Genomic DNA, 25,088 nt, shown 5'->3' on the forward strand with positions numbered 1-25,088 from the left:
TTCCAGGGGCTCCACTCACCCTTCAGATCACCTACCAGCACTGCCCATGACACACAGTGCTCCTGTCTCTCAGAAATTACCCCTGCTCAGGAAGCAGGGGGAGCATGCAATAGTTCTCTATGATGTCTTCGCACTACCACCACCTGGCCCAACCTCCATTCTACGGGTATGCCACCCACTCAGCGCGTACTATCAAGCTCTTCCTCAGTGTAAGACATTTTGTTAATGTACTGAAACTTGCAAAGAAGCTTAAGATCTTTGTTCTCAAGAGTGTCCAGTTTAGCTGGAGATATAAAATGTGTGTGTCTTAACAGACACGACGTACAGGGAGAATCAAATAAGGTCAAGAACATACATGAGAACCAAATGACAGCTCAAGAGCACAAAACTGAATAATTAATGGCTATTGATTTGATTAGTAATATAGTCAACCAGGATTGTGTAAGTTGGAAGGGGACAGAGCTGCCTTCAGGCTGGGCTGGTAACCAAAGCTGAGGGATTTACCCTGGATTCAATAGACTACAACAGGTTCCTGCAATCAGAAACCATGTCTGATTCATCTTTCTACCCCCAGAAATCACATGGTGTCCTGGTGTACTTAGTAAATGGATGTGAAGAAAGGAGGTGGAAGGTACAATAGTGGTAATGAAGGAGTTTTAACACAGGTGTGGAGGCAGGAGGTCAGAAATCATTTTGTGAGCATCAGATTGCCATTTTATAAAATACGTTTTCTATGGAACATTAACATTTGTTGAGTACTCTGATACACAATAAAGAAGAAAAACTAACAAGCCAGTGCCTGACATTAAATTCTAGTTGGTGAAGAAGAATTTAAAAAAAAAACTGTAGTGAGGTGTGATAAGTGATACAGACCTGTTTACAAGATATAATTTGATTCAAAGGGGTTAAGAAAGGTTTCACAAAGAATAAGATGCTTGAGCTTGTTTTCAGAGAATATGAAGGACTTTGGGAGAAACTGTATAAAGGCCTGGGGGCAGGGAAAATATTAAGGAAAGCTGGATGTGGAGGAGGCAGTTAAGAGATGAATCTGGAGAAATAGGCAAGACCCCATCTCAGGCCATATATAGAGTATCTGGCTTGAGAAGTTTGAGTAGAAGACAAAGATGGAAAGGAAGATTGTGTCATAACTATCTTTAGAGTGAATTACTTTAATACCAGCAAAGGCAAGTCTGGCATGTGGGCTTCAGACTTTCCAAAGAGGCAACTCAAACTTCTCCTGGCCTTCTTAGCTTCTGCGTCTTTGTCTTCTAGATTTTATGCTTTGGGTCCTTTTCAAACATACCTGTCCTACTCATTTTGATATTTCATTACTTCATACTCTCTGATTCTCTTTATCCCACCTTCTAGGATATTACATTCTCGCTGTTAGATTCAGTACCTGCTCCATCCTGGGGCCTCTGTCACTTCCTAGAATAAGATCGTTTGTTCCTACACATCACTTTTCAGTATCCAAACTCACTAGAACCCCTGATACTAGCTTTATTACTCTCACCTCTCCTACTAAGTGGACTAAAAAAGTTGGAATTTATCCTGTAGACAAAAGGAAGGCTTTAAAATTTGGGTGGAGGAAGGGAAGAAGATGCTCAAAGTCAAGCTAACAATGGAATGTCTGGAGGATGTAGATAATTTAACTACAGAAGAACCAGCTGGGATACTGCTGTGCTTTGGGGGTATAAGATGATAAGGATTTTAATTAAGGACTGACACATAACTCAATGTATTGAAAGAATGGAGTCTATATATTTCAGAAGAGAATCCTTAAAACAAGCGGTTATGAGGCGATGATGGGGGTAAGATGGTCAATTCTTTTCACCAATTACTGAGGGAAAAGTAGCATTATTAACAGAACTAGAAAGGTCAGGTACCGAAGACAATATGGGGTTGAGGATATAAGCTCCATCTGGGGCACAGTGAGTTTATATTAATGATGTAAAGGAAAAAACTATCCATCATTTGGAAATGAGAAACTAAATCTCAGAAGAGAAAATGGGGCTAGAAAAATAAATTGGCAATCACCTGCCAATAAATCATGTTCCTGGGAGACAGAGCAAGGACCACTGGGAAAAATGCCCCAGACTTAAGGAAAGAATCGGTCCAATAATAAAGTTAGAACAATCAGGATCACATTGTAAACTGGAAACATAGGTAGGAGAGAACTTTAAGAAGGCAAAGTTAGTTAACTGTGTAAACATTTCCTATAGGTCCAGAATAATGAGAGCTGAAGAAAAGCTCACAGAGCTGGTAATTACTATCTTTTTCAATTGAGTAGAACGAGCAGAGTCCAAACTGCTGGGTGATAATTTTTCATGGAATGGATGAGTAGGCAGTGGGTATCGAGGTCTCACTAGAAAAATCTGGTAGAGAATGAAATGAGAGACATAGAAACAAATTATTAGGGTGGCGCAGTCAGATATAAGGAGGACACATCTGCCAACAAAAGCACAGACATGGCCAAAATCTGGTGTACCTTCTGACCAGAGAAAAATCATATTTCTGTCAACTCTTCTTCTCTTAAGCTTCTCTCCTTTTGGTTCAGAGTGGCTCTCTTCTACAGATGGCTTACCTTTCTGTGACCATTTTAAAATTTCATATGTGGTATCAAATCCTATAATTAAGATTATTGCTTTAAAATTAAACAACTGAAGGTTATTTCACAAAAATAGCTACAATTCAGAAGACGAAGACAACAACACTCTCTACCAGGGTGCCGTAGGCATCTACATGGTGGTAACCAGGGGAGCAAAAGCCAGGATTTGAATGAGGGAAGAAAATAATAATTGCTCAGCCTGGGAATACAACTACTCGTCCCCAGTTGAAGGGAAATTTGATGAATGAAATTATGAATCACAATAAGAATTACAGAAATATTTAGCCAAGTTATACTTGGGGAAAAATCAACTAATATCATATGTTTTTCAAGAATATGCATGTGTTTTTCAGACACACCATTTAATTTCCAGCTTTTACACTTCCATAACACAGAAATGTTATATAAAATTTAGCCCATCTAAAATAGAATACACAGATCAAGGGGTATTTCTTGTGAGAAATGAAGATTTAGTAAAGTAACTTGATTTGCTGTTGTATGTTCAAATTGTTTCCTTATATTACAAAGATTTATAATGAATGAGGGGTTTTTTTGCAAGTAAAGAAATAAAAATATGCACACTTCCATTGAAACATCATGTTCTTGACAATTAATGTTGTAGACACTGATAAATCCTATCTTTTGAGACAAATGCCTTAAATCATGTAGTCAGTCATATGCTTATACATCCCCATCCGCTGACTTTAGGCTCAGCCACGTGATTTGTTTCCGGCAAAGAAATGGAAGCAGACATGTGGTACCGTGTTAGAGAAGAAACTTTAAATATATGCTGTGCGACTGATCTTGACTCCTATTTTCTCCTGTGCCTCATGAATGTGCTTTCATCCTGGGCTCAAGAATAAGAAGACATGTGGAGCAGAGCAGAGCTGTACCAAAGCATTTTTCTTTTTAGAGGTTTGCGTTAAAAAGCCATGCTGACTAAACTGGGCAGAAAAATAAATATTTCTCATTTGCTAAAATTTAGATTTTGATGCAGAGAAAACGGGAGATGTTCTGAAGTTCAATTTTTTGCTTCAAGTATTTGGGGAAATGATAGAGCATTTTTCTATCTCAATAGAAAAATTTATTCATTCATCCAAGGAATATTTTTAGGAAAATATACTTTGTGCAGCCACCCTTCTGGGCTATTGGGATACAGAGATATATAAAAGAGACATACATCCATAGCCTCACATTTAAAAAAACCCTGAAAATCCAAGATCCACATGGAACTACTTAGCTTTTATGTAAATGTGTTTGCAACTTTAAAAATTTAATCATAAAAACAGTACAATGACAAGCCCATGGAATAGGCAAAGAGTTCTTAAACAATACAGGTGAAAGTATAATAGAAAGGGAAATGGTTATAAATTGTATTAGGATTAAGAACTTTTGTCTAAGAAAAGGCACAAATAAGAGAGTGAAAAGGTAACTAACATAACAGGAGAAGATATTTATAAAATATATTTCTGATAACATACATATCCAATAAAAATATACATAATTCCTAAAAGTAAATTAAAAAAAGATGAATGACTCATTAAAAGAATGGGGGCAAACGGCTCTTCAAAAAGATGATGTCCAAATGACAAATAAATGTATGAAAAAGATGCTCAGCATTGTTAGTCATCAGAGAAATGCAAAATAAAATGCAATACCACTAAACGCCCACCAGAATGGCTAAAATAAAATAGAAAATACTAAATATACTCAAGTACATAGAGCAACTGGAATGCTCATAACTACTAGTGGGAGTATAACTGGTACCACCATTCTGAAAAACTGCTTGGCAGTACTTATTAATTTATATCTCCTAAATATATGCATACCTTTTGGTCTAGCCATTCCACTCCAAGTTATATATCCCACCACACACACACACACACACACACACACACACACAAACACAGCTTCAGAAAAATATACAAGTGTGTATATAGAAATACTTATTATACCATTAAAATGGAACATACACAAATGCCCACCAACTGCAGAAAGGATAAATAAATGAGGTATAATATAGCAATGAGAATGAACAAAATATAGCCACATGCAACTACAGGCATGAATCTCACAAACAAAACATTGGATAAAAAATGCTAGGCACAAAAGAATACATACTGCATGATCCCTTTTACATCAAGTGTAAAACCACGCAAAATAAATCTATGGTTTTAGAGGTCAAGATAGTGGTAATCCTGGTTGGGGTTTAGAACAGGGCACAATGCAGAGGTTCTGGGGATCAGTACTGTTCTATTTAGTAATTTCGTGCTGGTTACATAAAGCTATTCAGGTTTTGAAATCTGTCAACCGGTACACCTATGATTTTTGCACTTTTCTGTTTGTATGTTAAACTTCAATACAAAGGTTTGCTGAAAATGAAGAAATAACAGAATTACATAAAATTCAAACTATAAAAGCTGAAAGTGAAAATTCTCTATAGGTTTACCTGTCACCCTCACAGAAACTACTGCCAACAATTTGGCAAAGTTTTCCTCAGAAATATTTATACACATGTATGTCATTGTTTATCTGTTTTTTCTTTACTGAAATTGGATTACATCACGCACACTATTCTGTAAGTTTTTAAACTTTTTCAAAATAAAATTGCATATATTTAAGGTGTTCAACACGATGATTTATACATATACATAGTGAAATGATTACTACAGTCAAGCTAATTAACACACTATATCCTCACATAGGTACTAATTTTTGTGTGTGATAAGTGCATCTGATATCTATTCTCTTAGCACCTTTCCATACAGTATTATCACAGTATTATTAAGTGTAGTCATCATGCCTATACATTAGCCCTCTAGGCTTTTTCATCCTACATAACTGCAACTTTGTAGTCTTTGACCAACATCTCCCCAGTCCCTGGTAACCACTATTCTACTCCCTGTTTGTATGAGCTTGATTTTTTAAAAAAAAATTTATTCCACATATCAGTGAGATCCTACAGTACTCATCTTTCTCTATCTGGGTCATTTCACTTAGCATAATGCCCTCCAGGTTCATCCATTTTGTTGCAAATGGTAGGATTTCTTTCTCACGGTTGAATAATATTCCATTGTACCTGTTTGTGTATGTATGTATATTTTCTTTATCCATTCATCCACTGATGGACATTTGGGCTGTTTCCACATCTCAGCTATTGTGAAAAATGCTTCTGTAAGTGTTTTTCACTTTGTAACATAGAGCAGATATCTTTCCACTTTAGTTCACAAAGATACGTGATATTCTCTAATAACTAAATACATTTACATACTTTATTTTACAATTTTATCTTAGATAACATTTAGTTGGTTTCTAATTTTTTGATATTAAAAGTAGTATTGCAACAAACAGTTTTGCTTGCATATTGGTAGGCTCTAAGATAATGTTCAGTCAAAGAGATTAATTTCTAAAAATTTTACTCATATTGCCATATGGTCTTTGAAAACTAATAATTGATTCAAATACTGGGTTGGCAAAAAAATTCGTTTGGTTTTTTCTGTAAGATGGCTCTAATAGCGCTTAGTTGTCTTTAACATCATTCAAAACAATTTTGTTAGACTGCATGTGACAGCTGTCATATCAGTGCGTATTTAAAAATAGACATCAAAATTGGTGAATTTTTATGTAGGCATTTTAATGTTGAAGATGGAAGAAAAAAAGCAACATTTTCAGCATGTTATGCTTTATTATTTCAAGAAAGGTAAAAATGCAACTGAAACGCAAGAAAAGATTTCTGCAGTGTATGAAGAAGGTGCTGTGACTGATCGAATGTGTCAAAAGTGGTCTGCGAAGTTTCGTGCTGGAGATTTCTCGCTGGACCATGCTCCATGGTCGGGTAGACCAGTTGAAGTTGATAGCAAGCAAATAGAGATATTAATTGAGAACAATCAACGTTATACCACACGGGAGATAGCCGACATACTCAAAATATCCAAATCAAGCGTCGAAAATCATTTGCACCAGCTTGGTTATATTAATCACTTTGATATTTGGGTTTCACAAAAGTTAAGTGAAAAAAACCTTCTTGACCATACTTCCCATGCGATTCTGTACTTAAACATAACAAAAATGTTCCATTTTTAAAACAAATTGTGATGGGCAATGAAAAGTGGATACTGTACAGTAATGTGGAACAGAAGAGATCAAGGGGCAAGCGAAATGAACCACCACCAACCACACCAAAGGGCGGTCTTCATCCAGAGAAGGGGATGTTGTGTATATGGTGGGATTGGAAGGGAGTCCTGTATTATGAGCTCCTTCTGGAAAACCAAACAATTAATTCCAACAAGTACTGCTGCCACTTAGACCAACTGAAAACAGCACTCGACAAAAAGCGTCCAGAATTAGTCAACAGAAAATGCATAATCTTCCATCAGGATAACGCAAGACCAAGTGTTTCTTTGATGACCAGGCAAAAACTGTTACAGCTTGGCTGGGAAGTTCTGATTCACCTGCTGTATTCACCAGACATTGCACCTTTGAATTTCCATTGATTTTGGTCTTTAAAACATTCTCTTAATGGAAAAATTTCAATTCCCTGGAAGACTGTAAAAGGCACCTAGAACAGTTCTTTGCTCAAAAAGATAAAAACTTTTGGGAAGATGGAGTTATGAAGTTGCCTGAAAAATGGCAGAAGGTAGAAGAACAAAATGGTGAACACGTTGTTTAATAAAATTCTTGGGAAAAATGAAAAATGTGTCTTTTATTTTTACATAAAAACCAAAGGAACCTTTTGGCCAACCCAATACTTTTTCAGAGTTTGAATGACCACATCCACATACTCTGGTCAATAATGGATATTTCAAAATCTGAGACGAAAGAATGAGAATTCAGGTTTGTTTCAATTCACTTTTCATATTATTGGTGATAGTAAAAACTTCATATATATGTTAGCCATAAAGATAGCCATATATTTTTATGGGAGTTGTGCATGCAAATGTCTCTTGTCCAATTTTGAAGGTCTGTTTATTGGTTTCTACTTGATTTATTTGAGTTCTTTTTTTTTTTTGCAGTACGTGGGCCTCTCACCTTTGTGGCCTCTCCCGTTGCGGAGCACAGGCTCTGGACACGCAGGCTCAGCGGCCATGGCTCACGGGCCCAGCTGCTCCGCGGCACGTGGGATCCTCACGGACTGGGGCACGAACCCTTGACCCCTGCATCGGCAGGTGGACTCTCAACCACTGCGCCACCAGGAAAGCCCTTATTTGAGTTCTTTAAATATTGTGGGTCATCATATATTATGAGTCACCATTCTCTGTCTCCTGGATTATTGTAATTATCTCCCCTAACATTTTTGACCTCCCTTTTTCCATCCTTGCTCCATGCCCTGCACACAACACACACACACACACACACACACACACTATAGTCTATTCTAAAATAATAGAGTCATCCCATCAAAGGACATTTCTGGTCACGTCTTTCCTCTACCTGGTGACCACCAAAGGCTTCTTGTCTCACATCAAGTAAAAGCCGAAGTCATCATAATAGCCTACAACATCTTAAAGAATCCAGCCTTCACTAGGTCTCCCATTTCCAGTTATGTTTCCCCTCCCCTTCTCCACTCTGGCTACCTCAGTAATTGTTCTTCCCTCTGCCTGGAAACATCTTTCCCAGGTATCTGCATGGTTTGGTATCTCATTTTTTTAACAGGCCTTTTCTCAAATTCAACTTCTCTGAGAGACCCATTAAGACTGGTTTATTAACAATTATAATCACCCGTCTGCTTTGCCTTTCTGCATAGCACTCACCATCTCCAACCCATACTATACTTTCATCATTTATTTCATTTACCTCATATCTCCATCCCTTAAAATATAAATCTAGAACAGTGCCTGCTTCATTCTAAGCCCTCAATAAATTTTTGAAGGATTAGATGTTGATCCTTTTTTTAAAAACCCTTGTAATTTATTCCTCCCCTGCTCCCCTTGGTAACCATAGCTTTGTTTTCTATGTCTGTGATTCTATTTCTGTTTTGTAAATAAGTTCATTTGTATCCTATTTTTAGATTCCACATATAAGTGATATCATATGGTATTCGCCTTTCTGTGTCTGACTTACTTCACTTAGTATGATAATCTCCAGGTCCGTCCATATTGATGCAAATGGCATTATTTCATTCTTTTTTTTTTTTTTTTTTACAGCTGAGTAATATTCCATTGTATATATACACCACATCTTCTTTATCCATTCATCCATCAATAGATATTTAGGTTGTTTCCACGTCTTGGCTATTTTAAATAGTGCTACAAACACCGGGTTGCATGTATCTTTTCTAATTATGTTTTTCTCTGGATATATGCCCAGGAGTGGGATTGGAGGATCATATGGTAGCTCTAGTTTTAGTTTTTTAAGGAACCCCCATACTGTTCTCCACAGTGACTACACCAATTTACATTCCCACCAACAGTGTAGGAGGGTTCCTTTTTCTCCACACTTTCTCCAGCATTTATTATTTGTAGACATTTTTGATGATGGCCATTCTGACCAGTGTGAGGTGATACCTCATTGATCCTTTGTCTAGATAGATGTTTCAAATACTTTCTCCCAGTTTGCTGTGTGCCTTTTAACCTGATGTTGTTGTTTTTCATTATTCTATAGGCTAAAATAAAATGACTCAATATTTTAAAACATTTTTTCTTAATTTCTTCTAGAATTTGTGCTTTAATTAGAAAGTACTTCCTTCCTCACAAAATAATAAAAAGTAGTCTTTAATAGTTTCTTTTAGCATATTCATGACTATAACATTTAAAATTTTAGTCCAGATGATTCAGCTTCCCATTGGATAATGATAGCAGCCTAATATTTCCACATTTTTCTCTAAAAACCATTCTGATCATGAAGGAGAACAAATATAATCACCATAACCCAAGCCACTAGGGCCATAGAGTGGCCACTAGGGCCAAGCCACAGAGTCACTAGGAGACAGAGAATTCTAAAAACTTCAATATGTGAAATAGAGAAATAAACATTCTAAACCAGAAGAGTCAGCACCAGAGTTCACACTGGAGTTGAGAGTGGAATAAAGAATGAACAGAAAAGGGCAGAGGGCAGCAAGGACCCAGCCATGGCAGAAGTCAGACAAAATCACCCCCCTGAAAGTCAGTTCCTCCCTGAGTTAAAGAAACAAGCAAGCAAGTAAACAAACAACAACAACAACACTGAGAACAAAATATTGGCTACTGAGATATTCAAAGAAAGAGGCCTGAAAGGGTCCAGGAAAAGAAAGAGCGATCTGTGGAAGGCACTGCTTCCAGAAGAAAGGGAAGGCGCTACAAGGAGCCCTATCTCTTAGCATCAGAGAAGGAAGCAAACAGGAAATTAAGAGTTCTGAATTAACAAAAGAGAATCAGAAAATCAGAAAACACACAAATCAACACAGAGCGCACCATCTATCACCATTCACAAAAACAACAGGATGTGTCTCTCTTGAACCAAAAAACCTACCCCAAACCTTCATCCTAACTGATACACCATTGGTACTGCATATTCAGCAAAAGGTAAGACATTTCAAAATGACTGGAAATTATCATATAACATCCTTATACAGCTACTGTAAGAACAAAATGAAATTGAGAATCAAAACATTTTAGCTGAAGAAAATTCTTCCCTCCAAAATCCAAGCACAGAAACTATAATTAGAGGAAACTATAACACAGCTCCCCAGCATGAATACAAGAGCTGCTAAAAAGCAATTACAGATATGAAAAAAAAATCTTGAACCAGAATTTCAAATTCTCATAACTGACATGGATATGCAGAATATATAAAGAAATCCTACAATGAAATCCTACAACTCAATACATTTTTTTCAAAGAGGAAATGAAACTGGCCAAGAGGCAAATGAAAAGATGCTCAACGTAGCTTAATCATCAGGGAAATGCAAATCAAAACCACAATGAGATATTACCTCACACCTGTCAGAATGGCTATCATCAAAAAGAACACAAATAACAAATGCTGGCCAGGATGTGGAGAAAACAGAACTCTTGTACACTGTTGGTGGGAGTGTAAATTGGTGCAACCACTGTGGAAAACAGGATGGAGGTTTCTCAAAGTACTAAAAATAGAACTACCATATGACCCAGCAATTCCACTCCTGGGTATATATCCAAAAATAAATAAATAAATACATAAATAAAAACACTAATTCAAAAAGATACAAGCACCCCAATGTTCAAAGCAGCATTGTTTACAATTGTCAAGATACTGAAGTAACATAAATGCCCATCGACAGATGAATGGCTAAAGAAGATGTGGTATATATACAATGGAATACTACTCAGCCATTACAAAGAATGGGATTTTGCTATTTGCAGCAACATGGATGGTCTTGGAGGGCACTGCGCTAAGTGAAATAAGTCAGAGAAAGACAAATATTGTATGATATCACTTGTACGTAGAATCTAAAAAATACAAAAACACTAGTAAATATAACAAAAAAGCAGCAGACTCACAGATATAGAGAACCAACTAGTGGTTACCAGTGGAGAGAGGGGAGAGGAGCTATATAGTGGTGGAGAGTGGGGGTACAAACTATTGGGTATAAGATACGCTACAAAGATACATTGTACAACACGGGGACTATAGCCAATATTTTGTGATAACTGTAAATGGAATGTAACCTTTAAAATTGTATAAAAGAATTTTAAAAACTAAAAAGTTTAAACAGTCATGACCAACAAACCCTGATGTGTGAATAATAAGCTTCACAAGGAAGATGCTCAGTTTCATCAATCATCAGGGAACTGCAAATTAAAACTACAATGAGATACCATGTTATACTCACTAGAATGGCTAAAATTAAAAACACTAAATTCTGCTGTATGTAAATGTTAAGATGGAACAACCATTTCAGAAAATTGCTTGGTATTTTCTTACTAAAACATAAACGTAGCCTATGATTCATTCTGTGGCTTGTCTTTTCATATTCTTAGCATCTTTTGAAGAAGTTGAATTTATCATTTTTGAATGGATAGTGTTTTTATATCCTAAGAAGTCTTTACCAACATCAAGGTCACCAAGATATTCTCTCATTTTTCTCCTAAAAGCTTTATAATTTTAGCTTTTATTTTTAGGACTTTGACTCCATCTCAGATTAATTTGTATGTATGATGTGAGGTAGGGATCCAGCTTCATTTTTTCCATATCACTCCAGATTATGCAATATCATTGGTGAAAAGATTGTGCTTTCCTCATTGAATTGCCTTAACTTCACCAAATTTAATTGACAATGGAAATTTGGGTCTATTTCTAATCTATTTGTCAGTACTTCACAAATAATACAATGTCTTGATTTTTGTGGCCTTATTTTAAGTCATGAAGTCAGATAGCATAAGTCTGACAAGTTCATCAGACTATATTCAATCTTGTTTTCAAATATTCTAGACCTTTTGAATTTCCTTTTAACTTGTAGAATCAACTTGAGAATTTCTTTAAAAAAGCTTGCTGGGGCTTCCCTGGTGGCGCAGTGGTTGAGAGTCTGCCTGCTGATGCAGGGGACACGTGTTCGTGCCCTGGTCCGGGAAGATCCCACATGCCGCGGAGCGGCTGGGCCCATGAGCCATGGCCGCTGAGCCTGCACGTCCGGAGCCTGTGCTCTGCAACGGGAGAGGCCACAACAGTGAGAGGCTCGCATACCGCAAGAAAAAAAAAAAAAAAAAAAAAGCTTGCTTGTAATTTTGTTTGAAATTACATTAAGCCTATAGATTGACTTGAGGGGAAGGACTATTTTAACAACCTTTTGTTTATCATCCACAATCATTATAAGTCTTCTCATTTATTTATATTTACTTTAATTTTCCTAAGTCATTTTACAATTTTGGGTGTAGAATCTTTTCACTTATTTTGTTAAATTTAAGTATTATGTTTTGGATGCTCTTTTAAATGCTACTTTTACACTTTTTTCAACTATTATTAGTATATTTGATTAATTTTATCTAAGTTTCTTTCTTTTTATTTAATTTTGTTTCAGTAATTTTTACTATAATATGTCTAAGATGTGATTTTCATTGTATTTATCCTGTTTGAAAGTCACTGAGCTTCTCTGATCCATAGGCTGCTGTTTTATCACAAAATCTGCAGATTTATCAGCAGTTGTTTCCTCAAATATTTTTTTCTGCCTATTTTCTCTTTGTCTACTTCCTGGAAACCTGTCTCCACGTAAGTTAGAACTCCTGATATTATCTCACAGGTTACTCATCCTGTTTTTCTTTCAATCTTTTTTCTCTTTGTTTTCATGTGGTTATTTTATAACTATCTATGTTCAAATTCATTAATCTTTTGTTTTGCACTGTCCATCTGCTGTTAAGCTCATCCAGTAAAGATTTTGAACTTCTTTTATTTTATTCCTTTTAGAGCAATCATTTCTCTTCTAAAATGCTGTATTCTCTTTATCTACTACATGTATTTTTACCTTTAAATTCTTTAGAATATTTATAATATTTGCTATACTATTTTCATTCTAATTTTAATAATTTGGTCATCTGGAAATATGCCTCTATTGACTGTGTTGAACTGAAATTGGGCTCTAATTACATTGAGTTCACTTGTGATTATCCCAACTCCCAATGACTGGTGATGTCATTGTTTTGATTTTATTCATATTTAAACTGGCAGGAGATTGTAGATTTTTTGGTTCAAATTTGGATTCAATCCTTTCATATCTCTGGAATCAATCACTGGAAGAATGTGTAGGAGTCCATTTCTAGGCCCTCTTCAGCAGATACTTTCTTGGCAAAATATGAGTGGAGAGCATAATAGGATTTGGGAACTGACTACTTGTTTTGGCATTTGGACTTCTTCTAGATCTCATGTCACGTCATTAGGGCACACTGACAGTTGACAGCTGATTTCTTCTTGACTCTGAAGATTTTCCCTATATATATATCAGGCTTATACCTCTGGGACCAAGTACCCACCCTCAGATATAGAAAGTTCCACAGCTCTCTCTTCAACTATGAAACACTTGTTTCTTACTAAAATTCATTTTGTCCAGGCTTTTCTGCATTACCTGCTCTTTGATAGCCTCACAGAAAAATATATTTATTTAGCCTAGATTTTTCTTGTTGTTACCATCATAGTGAAAGTCCTTCTCACTCTTCTACCTCCAAATTTGAAGCAGAAGTTTCTATTAATTTTATAAGTGTTTTTGTGGGAACAGTAAAGCAACTGATTTATATATAGATCCAGTCACTTGTAGACTGTTCTATTAGTGACATATTTTTAACAGATTGTCTTGGATTTTATAGGAGATAATATTATCGGAAAATGATTATTTGATCATTTTAAGTCCAAGTTTTATAATTCCTATTTCTTATTGCATTGATAAGACTGCTAGAACAGTGACATGTGACAGCGACCATAGATCTCTATCTTTTTAGTGCTACTTCTATATTTTTCTAAAGATTGATATATTTATCCACTTATTTGTTCAACTGGTGAATCACCTTTATATTGAAAAATTTTCCTTGTGGCAAATCCTGAATCTCTCTTGCTTGAAAGTATGCCTATATTTTCTAAATCTATACTTTACGTATAGATAACTATGGTCCTCTCATAAGAATCCTTCAAAAATGTAGAATAGCTTTTAGGTCAGACATATTTTCCTTTTAACCTTCAACTATAGGGGTAAACATTTTTCTCCCTTTAGAAATAGATATTGATCCACTGGTTGGGAAAAGTCAATCAAATATTACATTAAATTTAAAAACCCCAAACCAATTAACATGAGATAACTTTTAGCAGGAATAAAAGAATACGAAAACAACAACTTACTTTAAAATATTTTAACTTGTAAACATAGAGAAAATTAAATAGACAATAATTTAAACATAACTTAGTTCCATTAATTTACCTTTTCTTTCACCAAAATATACTTTTTTTCTGAGAAATAAAGATAAGAAAGGCATAATACTCATCTCATATAGAACTTGTTCTACAGTAGATGGGCCAAATGAATACAAAACACTACAAATGACATACTTAAAGAAGGATATGCAATTCACAGATGTTAAATAGCCAAAAAAAAAAAGAGAGAGAGACTAACTGTTAAAATGAGGGCAGAGCAGCATATGTGAAAGTTCACAGAAGCTGTGATGACTGAGCTGGATTGTGAAGGATGAATTATAAGTTAGCTGATGGACAATGTTGTAAAGAGCACATAGGGCTTCTAAAGCCAAGTGACAGATACAGATAAACGTTCATAAAAAAAGAAGATACTGTAGTAGAAGACAGGCATTTTCCCGAAGCTTTTTAAACTACTGTCACAACCAGTATCTCTCTTTCTTGTTGACTTTAAAAAATATCTGCTAGAATTTAGCTTTTACAGTCTGCCTAGTGCCTCTTCCTTGTATTGTAGAAGGAAGTATCAAACCAAAACACTGAGATGAGGATGAAAGGTACTAGAATCCAGTGTTATCACTAAACTCTCCTTCAGATGCATCACTCAACCAAATCCATTGATCCCGATGCTAAGGATGTGACAGTCAACAATTTTTTCAAATCCTGCTAGGAGCCATATGAAAGAAACAGGTATAGCCTGGGATAAGAGCTACTTGTCTCTGACATAAGCCACATTGTTCATCTCTCATTCAATAGAAAATTCCAATAGAATAAACAAAGATATGACTCAGTTTTAAAACAAATCTATGAGAGATCAAAGGCGCCTTACAGATCAGTATATTAAATTGGCCAAAGATTTATAAAGAACTGCTGTAAAACAACACAAATTAAATATGTTAATGTAATAGTCAAGGTGTATTTTGTCAGGAAATTTACTGGGGTGTGGAGAATGGAGTCTTGATGCATGAGCTTCTAAAATTAAAATAACTCTTCACATAAAATTAATGCATTCTACTACATAGATATCTTCTTATCTTTGCCCTCATAAAGAAAGCAGAAATCCTTTGGCTTCATTCTAAAATCCCTTCTGCTTCATTCCCACTCATACCACTTGCTTGGGGATGGATTTCTAGTTGCCTGTTTGGTACATTAGGGAATGTAGAAGTTCAGTCTCATATAGAAGCAACTCTAGCTGTACAGCTTAATTTGAATTATGCAAATAAGTTCTAAATTGGAAAAAAGTTTTTCTTTTTACTTGACTGCCATTAGATGGTGCTAAAAATGTCTCCATTCATAAAATATTTATGGCTAACCAGCCCTATAAATACATGAATAACAAAATCTTCATTGACTATAGTTAACAAAACAACAATTGAAAACTTATCTGCAAATTATAGAAATGGCCTGGAATTAATCCCCAAATGGCTAACTCTTTATTAGAATGCCAAATGTGTTATTTATTTAAATATGTATTATTTCTTAATTTTTAAACTTAAATTGTTTTTCATCTGCTTACTACTAAAGAACTTGGGAAACATTAGAGCAGCATTCTAAAAATTACATTGTAAATGAAGATTAGGATAAAAAGTAGGGAAATACTAGAGAAAAATAAGAATAAAGAATTTTACTGTGTAGGAAGTTTTGAGAAACAGTAGTTAACCCTAATCTTTATAAAACAAAGAATGCTCTCTTTCATCTTTTAAAATAATCCTCCAGGGCTTCCCTGGTGGCGCAGTGGTTGAGTCCGCCTGCCGATGCAGGGGACACGGGTTCGTGCCCCGGTCCGGGAAGATCCCACATGCCGCGGAGCGGCTGGGCCTGTGAGCCAAGGCCACTGAGCCTGCGCGTCCGGAGCCTGTGCTCCACAACAGGAGAGGCCACAACAGTGAGAGGCCCGTGTACCGCAAAATAAAAATAAATAAAAATAATCCTCCATTTCAACCTAGGAACAATTAAAAACTGTGACTGCCTGAATGTCACTGTTATAAGGACCAATCATGCTTTACAATCTCCAAATGATAAGTACACAAGGAAGAATTATCACCAGATACTTTCTGAAACATACATAAGCCAGGATGCTTATTTCCTGTACAGAATAGGCCTCAGTTAATAGATGTACTGGATTAGGTGATCTCTAAAATCCTGTAGTAGTGTGTGACTTTATAAATTAATGAACTAGAATTTTCATCTAATTGCCTTTTCAGTTCTGATTTTATGGCAAGAGACTTCTCAAGTTGCTTATCTTCCTTTCCATTTCATACAGATAGTCTTGCAATCACTGTCAGGCAACTATTTCCACTGCCTTAGATACTTGGAATCTTACTCTAGGTTTTTGGGGCGGTTTTAACATCTTTATTGGAGTATAATTGCTTTACAATGGTGTGTTAGTTTCTGCTTTATAACAAAGGGAATCAGTTATACATATACATATGTCCCCATATCTTTTCCTTCTTGCGTCTCCCTCCCTCCCACCCTCCCTATCCCACCCCTCTAGCTGGTCACAAAGCACCGAGCTGATCTCCCTTGCTATGCGGCTGCTTCCCACTATCTATTTTACATTTGGTAGTGTATATATGTCCATGCCACTCTCTCAGTTTGTCCCAGCTTACCCTTCCCCCTCCCCGTCTCCTCAAGTCCATTCTCTAGTAGGTCTGTGTCTTTATTCCTGTCTTGCCCCTAGGTTCTTCATGACCTTGTTTTTTTTTTTTTCGATTCCATATATATGTGTTAGCATACAGTATTTGTTTTTCTCTTTCTGACATACTTCACTCTGTATGACAGACTCTAGGTCCATCCACCTCACTACAACTAACTCCACTTCATTTCTTTTTATGGCTGAGTAATATTCCATTGTATATACGTGCCACATCTTCTTTATCCATTCACCTGTTGATGGATACTTAGGTTGTTTCCATGTCCTGGCTGTTGTAAATAGAGCTGCAGTGAATATTTGGGTACATGACTCTTTTTGAATTATGGTTTTCTCAGGGTATATGCCCAGTAGTGGGATTGCTGGGTCGTCTGGTAGTTCTATTTTTAGTTTTTTAAGGAACCTCCATACTGTTCTCCATAGTGACTGTATCAATTTACATTCCCACCAACAGTGCAAGAGGGTTCCCTTTTCTCCACACCCTCTCCAGCATTTATTGTTTGTAGATATTTTGATGATGGCCATTCTGACCAGTGTGAGATGATATCTCATTGTAGTTTTGATTTGCATTTCTCTAATGATTAATGATGTTGAGCATTCTTTCATGTGTTTGTTGGCAATCTGTATATCTTCTTTGGAGAAATGTCTATTTAGGTCTTCTGCCCATTTTTTGATTGGGTTGTTTGTTTTTTTCATATTGAGCTGCATGAGCTGCTTCTAAATTTTGGAGATTAATCCTTTGTCAGTTGCTTCATTAGCAAATATTTTCTTCCATTCTGAGGGTTGTCTCTTCATCTTGTTTATGGTTTCCTTTGCTGTGCAAAAGCTTTGAAGTTTCATTAGGTCGCATTTGTTTATTTTTGTTTTTATTTCCATTTCTCTAGGAGGTGGGTCAAAAAGGACCTTGCTGTGATTTATGTCATAGAGTGTTCTGCCTATTAGTTTTTAATTTTATTTCTAGGATGAACCCTGAAGTTGAACTTTCATCAAAGTTCTTCATCTGTGTATTTCAAAATTCTTCACCATTTTTTTTAAAGTTGGGTAGTTTGTCTTTATTATTGATTTGTAAATTCTCTTTTCATATTAAGGGTATTATTTCACTGTCTGTCACATATGTTACAGTCATTTACTTTCTTTTCTTACAGATTTTTTAAATTAAAAAATATTTATTTTACTGTGGACAGATATTTTTAATGTTATTTCTATTATAAAAATTGTGTAAATTTTTATGTATTAAAATTTATTCTTTTCCAATAATGGTATATCCTCTTCTGTTGCTTTTATAATTAGGTTTCCCAACTAAAAATTTGTTACTTACTTACATTTTCCCATTCATTTCCTATATTTACCATTATATTCCATTTGTAATCTATTTTGACACATAGCGTGAGATAGCGATATATCCAAGTTTTGCTTTTTGTTCCTGGACATGTAAAAATAATGCATTTCATGAGGCAGGAACTTTGTGTTATTCACTTCTGCATTTCCACCACCTTGAACAATGGCTGACACATAATAGATGCTCAAAAATATTTGCTGAATAAATGTTTAATGGCTGCAATCCCACCTTTAGCATATTCTATTGACTCAATACCTGTACTTTCTATTTAGTTCCACTGATATATTTTTGTAGCAGTAGTATCTGATAATATTTCTAATATCTGACAATTTGTTCTTCCTCTCAGTATCCTTCCCTTCTGTTTTTTAACTACTTCTCAATTCGTTCACTTTTTATATTAACATTAAAATCATTATTTTGAGTATGTTTTCTCTTTTCCTTAAACTGATCCTGCACATGTCTTTTTAACTTTATACAAGATTTTACATATTTTATTGCCATTATGAATAAGATCATTTTTAGATTCATTATTACTGAATCATAGAAAAATACTTAGTACATTTGTTTTTAATCAACCATCTTACTGTAATGTTATTATCTATAATAAGTTTTGGCGTTCTCTCCTTTTTTCATATATATGCTTATATTTTCTGGAAAAAATAATTTTGTCTACTCCTTTCCAATAATCCTACCTCTTAATTCTGTCTTAATACATGGGCTATATTTTCCAAAATAATATTAAAAATCAGTATAGATGATAAGCATTATTTATTGTTCCCAACTAAATAAGAATTGATACAGTGTTTTAACCATTAAGGTGAATGGTGAATGTTGGTTTGTCCAGTTATCATCTGTTTTAGATTACTATGCTTCTTGCTGATTTTTTAAACACTTTTTATTCCTTCTCTCAAATTATATTTCTTGAGTTATTCTGTAGAAGGTAGATGGACCTAAACATGAGTATGATGCATCTCAAACATTTAGGAAACTTTAGGCTAACAGAGTGTGTAAGAGCAAAGAATGTTTTCCAAAGGAAGAATCGTTTTAGGTGACTAGTAAACCACAGTTTCTTGGAATTCTCATGGAATACCCCATGGAAGGAACCACCAAAATAAACACTCTATTATCGAAAGCAATTAATAAGTCAAATGCTGTAAAATGTAACCAATGTCACCAAAGAACATCTAAGATGATTTCCTCTTCTGAGTAGCTTTATCTTAATTACAAAAATATAGACCTATATTGCATGAAGTTTTAGGTAAAAATGCTTATACACATACAGAAAAATAGATCTATTTATATAAATCTATCTGTCTACATCTGTGTCTATTTATCCATCCATCCAACTCCAGATTATCCCAAATTGCTCTTGCACACCAAAATATTTATACAATCATTAATAAAAAATCAGAAGTTTACAAGAAAGATAAGTATATTATGAGGAAGATATCATTCTTAATTAAAAAACACTTCCACTAATAACCAATAATTGTAAAGTATCATCCCTCCCCTTTATACATACTATATACATTCAATTCCAAACACCTTAAAGTTATATTTCATCTATTACATAAATACACTCCACTTTGAGCTCATTTTTGAAAATTGTTGTGTGTTGGATTGAAGTCAGATAATGCAAAATATGACTGAATGCCATTTAATGATAATTGGACTGTGAATTATAATCAACATAATACTTAATCATTTTATAGAGCAAAAAATAGAAAATTCAGCATGCATTTTGGTTTCCTGAAACAAATAATATGTTTTACCTTGACCTCTTGTAAAATGGTTGACATTTTAACAAGTGACTCTAGCAAATAAAGTGTTTAAACTTAGGTTAAAGTAAAAGGTAGTTATGAAAATATTCTTTAATAAAATGAATTTGTACCTTTTTTTTTTTTTTTTTTTTTGCCGTACACAGGCGTCTCACTGTTGTGGCCTCTCCCGTTGCGGAGCACAGGCTCCGTATGCGCAGGCTCAGCGGCCATGGCTTACGGGCCCAGCCGCTCCGCGGCATGTGGGATCTTCCCAGACCGGGGCATGAACCCGTGTCCCCGGCATTGGCAGGCGGACTCTCAAGCACTGCGCCACCAGGGAAGCCCTAGTTTTTGTTTTTATACAACTGAAAAAGTAAACTTTTGGACATATATCTATAAAGCGTATCAGTTCTACTTTCATATATTATACCTCACAGAAGATCTAGGTGCATGCATATACATATATAATTCATATATACAGTTGCACATATACATGCACACATATGCATACACGTTTCATTGAGTTACATTTATATTGATTCATGTCAAAAAAAGGGATTTCAAAAGTTTATTTTAATATAAGTATACAAAATGTACTGAAATATGCTGTTTTATTTTGTAATACAAGCATCAGGATAAAACAATTAAATTCCACTCACTTGCAGCATTAGTACAATTTCTGAGTGACCTTGACCTTGAAGTGATTTAGTGTCTTTCATGTCAAATCTAACGGTTGAAAGTGTTCAATGACCCCAAGCAGCATTAAAAAGAATCTGCTTTGGAAATTCTACACCGAAGCCTTTCTGTACTAACAATGTCAGCTGATCCAAGCAATTGGACCAATATTAAAACATATTTCAGGCTCCTTTGGAGCAAACTAGAATCCTAAAATGTAATCAAATGAGAACAATTTCTCATGTTGCACTTTCAAATAATACATTGTTAGCTCAAAATGAAATCAAAACGTCTACTTCTGATTCTGACCCTACATTTTGAAGAGAACGCTATAACCACATTACGGTTCTTCAAGAATCCTGTCTTTAAGAGTAAAGGAATCCAAGAGGAAGGAGCTGGCTATACTTCCAACTTTGTGACAAATGAAAAACAAAAACAAACAAACAAGAAGCATCCCAAGGGCTTAGGGGCCTCCTGTAGGTCAACACTTAAACACACATCTAATTTTGGCATAATCACTGATTATGGAATCACAGTCACTGAAGGTTCATGGAAGCCAATTTAGAATAACCATGAAACCCATGGCCATTCCACCCCTGTCCTACCCCACTTTATCTTGCTTGTCAGAAGTAGAGCAAGGGTGGGGAGCTCTGCTGGCTGCCTAGATTACCTTGTCTGTGGTAATCTTCTACAGCTTGGGCAACCACGGTGTGTTAAGGATCAAGTGTTTTACTACAATGACATTTTGGGGTACTTTCCAGAGGGAAAGGATATTTTACTAAAAGGGACCAGTCTTCTCCTTCCAGGCCAAGGAATAGCTAATCTACAAATGTGATCAGATTGCAATATTTATTGTCTCTAAAAATGTGTTTTGAAAATACTAGAATGCCTATAAATGCATGCCGAATGAATGAAAGAGTAAAATTTCATAATCCTCTTAGCAGCCCATGTCATTGTAAAATCACTCTTACTGTCATGAAGTGAATCCTTATATGTAACTGAGTCCATTCTTACCACAACTTGATTCCATTTTCTTTAGTTCACACTATTGTAGGAATTGAGAACAACAGATTTGCATGGTAACAATGCATGTATTTGAAATTGGTTACCAAATCATTTCTAATACTTTATCACCATAAGACTAAAATATGAGGTAAATTCAATTCAGTAAAAATAAGTTAAACTTGTTTTTAAAGTCAGAGAAATGTTTGCCTGTGTGCAGACAAACCTGTTCATGAACGAACATTTTTGTTTTAATCAGGTAATATAATTGCATAGCTTCTCAATTAAATCACCAAAAACATACTAACCACTTTTGGAGAAGTATTGAGAACATCAGAGGGTAAAAAGGAACTGACGGCATCTGCCATGTACTTAAAAGAGGGTTCAAGGTAGGACCCGTCCCTCTCCCTGGCTAAATAGGAGGCAGCTGCCTGGCCTTCACCCTGTTCTCCAAGTTAACAGCGTTGCAAGAGTTAAAACAATCTTTCTTTTTTTCCTTCCAAAGGTCCTATATCATTTTGTTAAGATATTTCTTTGGTGTAACTCCAAAGAAGGGGAATTTGGTATTTGGCTTAGTGATTAAAGATAGATGGTAGAGTGTACTGCCTGGATTCAAATAACAGCTCTAGAACTTAATTTATATGTGACCTTGGACCTTATTTAACCTTTCTGTACCTAATTTCTTCATGTATAAGTGGAGATAATGATAGTTTCTTCTTTCACAAAATTCTTGGGAAGATGAAATAAGAAGTTAAAGTGTATAAGGTATTTAGAACCATTTGGCCCTGTATAAGTACTAGCTATTATTATTATTATTATTATTATTATTATTAAAGTCCATTGATTTTTGCTTGCTTTGAGATGCCCTTGATTTGGTATTAACAACAGAGGGCTATATTGTACCTTTATTTTACAGTTTACAAAACAGAAAGCTTGTAATTAGACACATCTTGAATACCTGCCCAACTCCAAGAAAGAAAGTGTCTTACAAGTTGAGCAATCTCAGGGCTTCTCTGGGAGAACAAAAGTCTCAGCATCCTCATCGTACAAGTTTCTCAGAGTCTAACTTCTCACAAGCACACACAGTCCTTCATTATACGGAAATATATTTCTGTGTAAAATTACAGTAAGTTTTTACTCTATTTAAGAAATGTATATTGATGACAGCTACATGTAAAAGAATGAGATCAGAACATTCTCTAACACCATACACACACAAAAAAACCTCAAAATGGAATAAATAACTAAATGTAAAGCCAGATACTGTGAGACTCCTAGAGGAAAACATAGGCAGAACACTCTTTGACATAAATTGAAGCAATATTTTTTTTGGATCCATCTCCTAGAGTAATGGAAATAAACAGATGGGACCTAATTAAACTTAAAAGCTTTTGCACAGCAAAGGACATAATAAACAAAACAAAAAGACAACCTACAGAATAGGAGAAAATAACTGCAAACAATGTGACTGACAAGAGAATTAATCTCCAAAATATACAAACAGCTGATGCAGCTCAATACCAAAAAAAACCCAAACAACCCAGTGAAAAAATGGGCAGAAGATCTAAATAGACAATTCTGTAAAGAAGGCATACAGATGGCCAAGAGGCACATGAAAAGATACTTAGCATCACTAATGATTAGAGAAATGCAAATGAAAACTACAAAGAGGTGCCACCCCACACCAGTCAGAATGGCCATCATCAAAAAGTCTACAAATAATAAATACTGGAGAGGGTGTGTAGGAAAAGGAATCTTCCTACACTTTTAGTGGGAATGTAAATTGGTAAAGTCACTATGGAGAACAGTTCGGGTCTTTCTTAAAAAACTAAAAATAGAGCTACCATATGATTCAGCAATCCCACTCCTGGACATATATCTGGAGAATACCATAATTTGAAAAGATACATGCACCCCAATGTTCATAGCAGCTCTATTTACAACAGCCAAGACATGGAAGCAACCTAAGTGTCCATTGACAAATGAATGGATAAAGAAGATGTGGTGTATATACACAATGGACTATTCCTCGGCCATAAAAAGGAATGAAATGATGCCATTTGTAGCAACATGGATGGACCTAGAGATTATCATACTAAGTGAAGTAAGTCAGACAGAGAAAGAAAAGTATCATATGATATCACTTATATGTGGAATCTAAAAATAGGATACAAATGAACTTATCTACAAAACAGAAATAGACTTACAGACATAGAAAACAAACTTATGGTTTCCAAAGGGGAAAGGTGGGGGAGGGATAAATTAGGAGTTTGGGATGAACATACACACACTATTATATATAAGATAGATAACCAACAAGGACCTGCTGTAGAGCACAGGGAGCTATACTCAGTATCTTGTAATAACCTATAATGGAAGGAAACGTAAAAAAAAGAATATACATATTTATATATATAACTGAATCACTTTGCTGTACATCTGAAACTAACACAACATTGTAAGTCAACTAAATTTCAATAAAAATTTGTAAAAAAGAAATGAATATTGAGTGTCTCTTACAGACAGTGCACATTATTGGGGACACTAATATGGAAAAGATGTGACAACTGATGAGCCCCCAATAATTTAGAGTTTAGAGAAAATGTTTGTTTTTTGTTTCAACCTTTAATCAACATGTTTCTTTCTTGCTTTCCCAAAATCCAGGCCCAAAACCATTCCTGATCTCCACATTCTAATGGGACATCCCCTTGCTACCTATGACACCAAGCTTTAATAATGAATGAACCAGTTCATCCTTTTACCACCTTTTAAGGACCTCACCAACAGGTCCCTGGAGTAGAGCTACAGGAAAAAAAAAAAATCTCTACATGTATTAGAGTCTTGGCTGTGTTCAATTCAGGACAAAACAAAAATGTCTCATTTCTCCATTTATTCAATTTGGTAATGGTCTGATTAAACAGTTCTCTAGTGCACTAAAACCCATAGAGGTGAAATAAAATATTAGAGGCAAATGATTTTACCCAATGATGCATTTTCTCTCTATTTCTAGGTCTTCCCTTTAAAAAATAAATAGAAAGCTGGTATACTTCAGTAGAATTTACTTGCTTAGTTTTGTAAGTACCAGTTGGCTAGACTAATATAATATTGTACAGATTATATATAAAGACCAGTTTTCCTCTAAATATGTTGCTTTAAATTTCTACTACAACTTAATTTCACACATGTCCATTTGTGTGAAAGATGATATATTTA

The 25,088-nt window shown here is 35.2% G+C and overlaps 1 protein-coding gene across 1 annotated transcript in view; it reads right to left on the minus strand.

Annotated features, from left to right (window-relative positions):
- USH2A (usherin) overlaps positions 1-25,088 on the minus strand; it is a 777,251-nt gene that overhangs the window by 502,380 nt on the left and 249,783 nt on the right. The gene's annotated exons all lie outside the window — the stretch shown is intronic.

The sequence above is a fragment of the Delphinapterus leucas genome, chromosome 1 (assembly GCF_059928025.1).
Source record: "Delphinapterus leucas isolate spDelLeu-1000000601 "Yukka" chromosome 1, BTC_Dleu_Yukka2, whole genome shotgun sequence".
Lineage (NCBI taxonomy): Eukaryota > Metazoa > Chordata > Mammalia > Artiodactyla > Monodontidae > Delphinapterus > Delphinapterus leucas.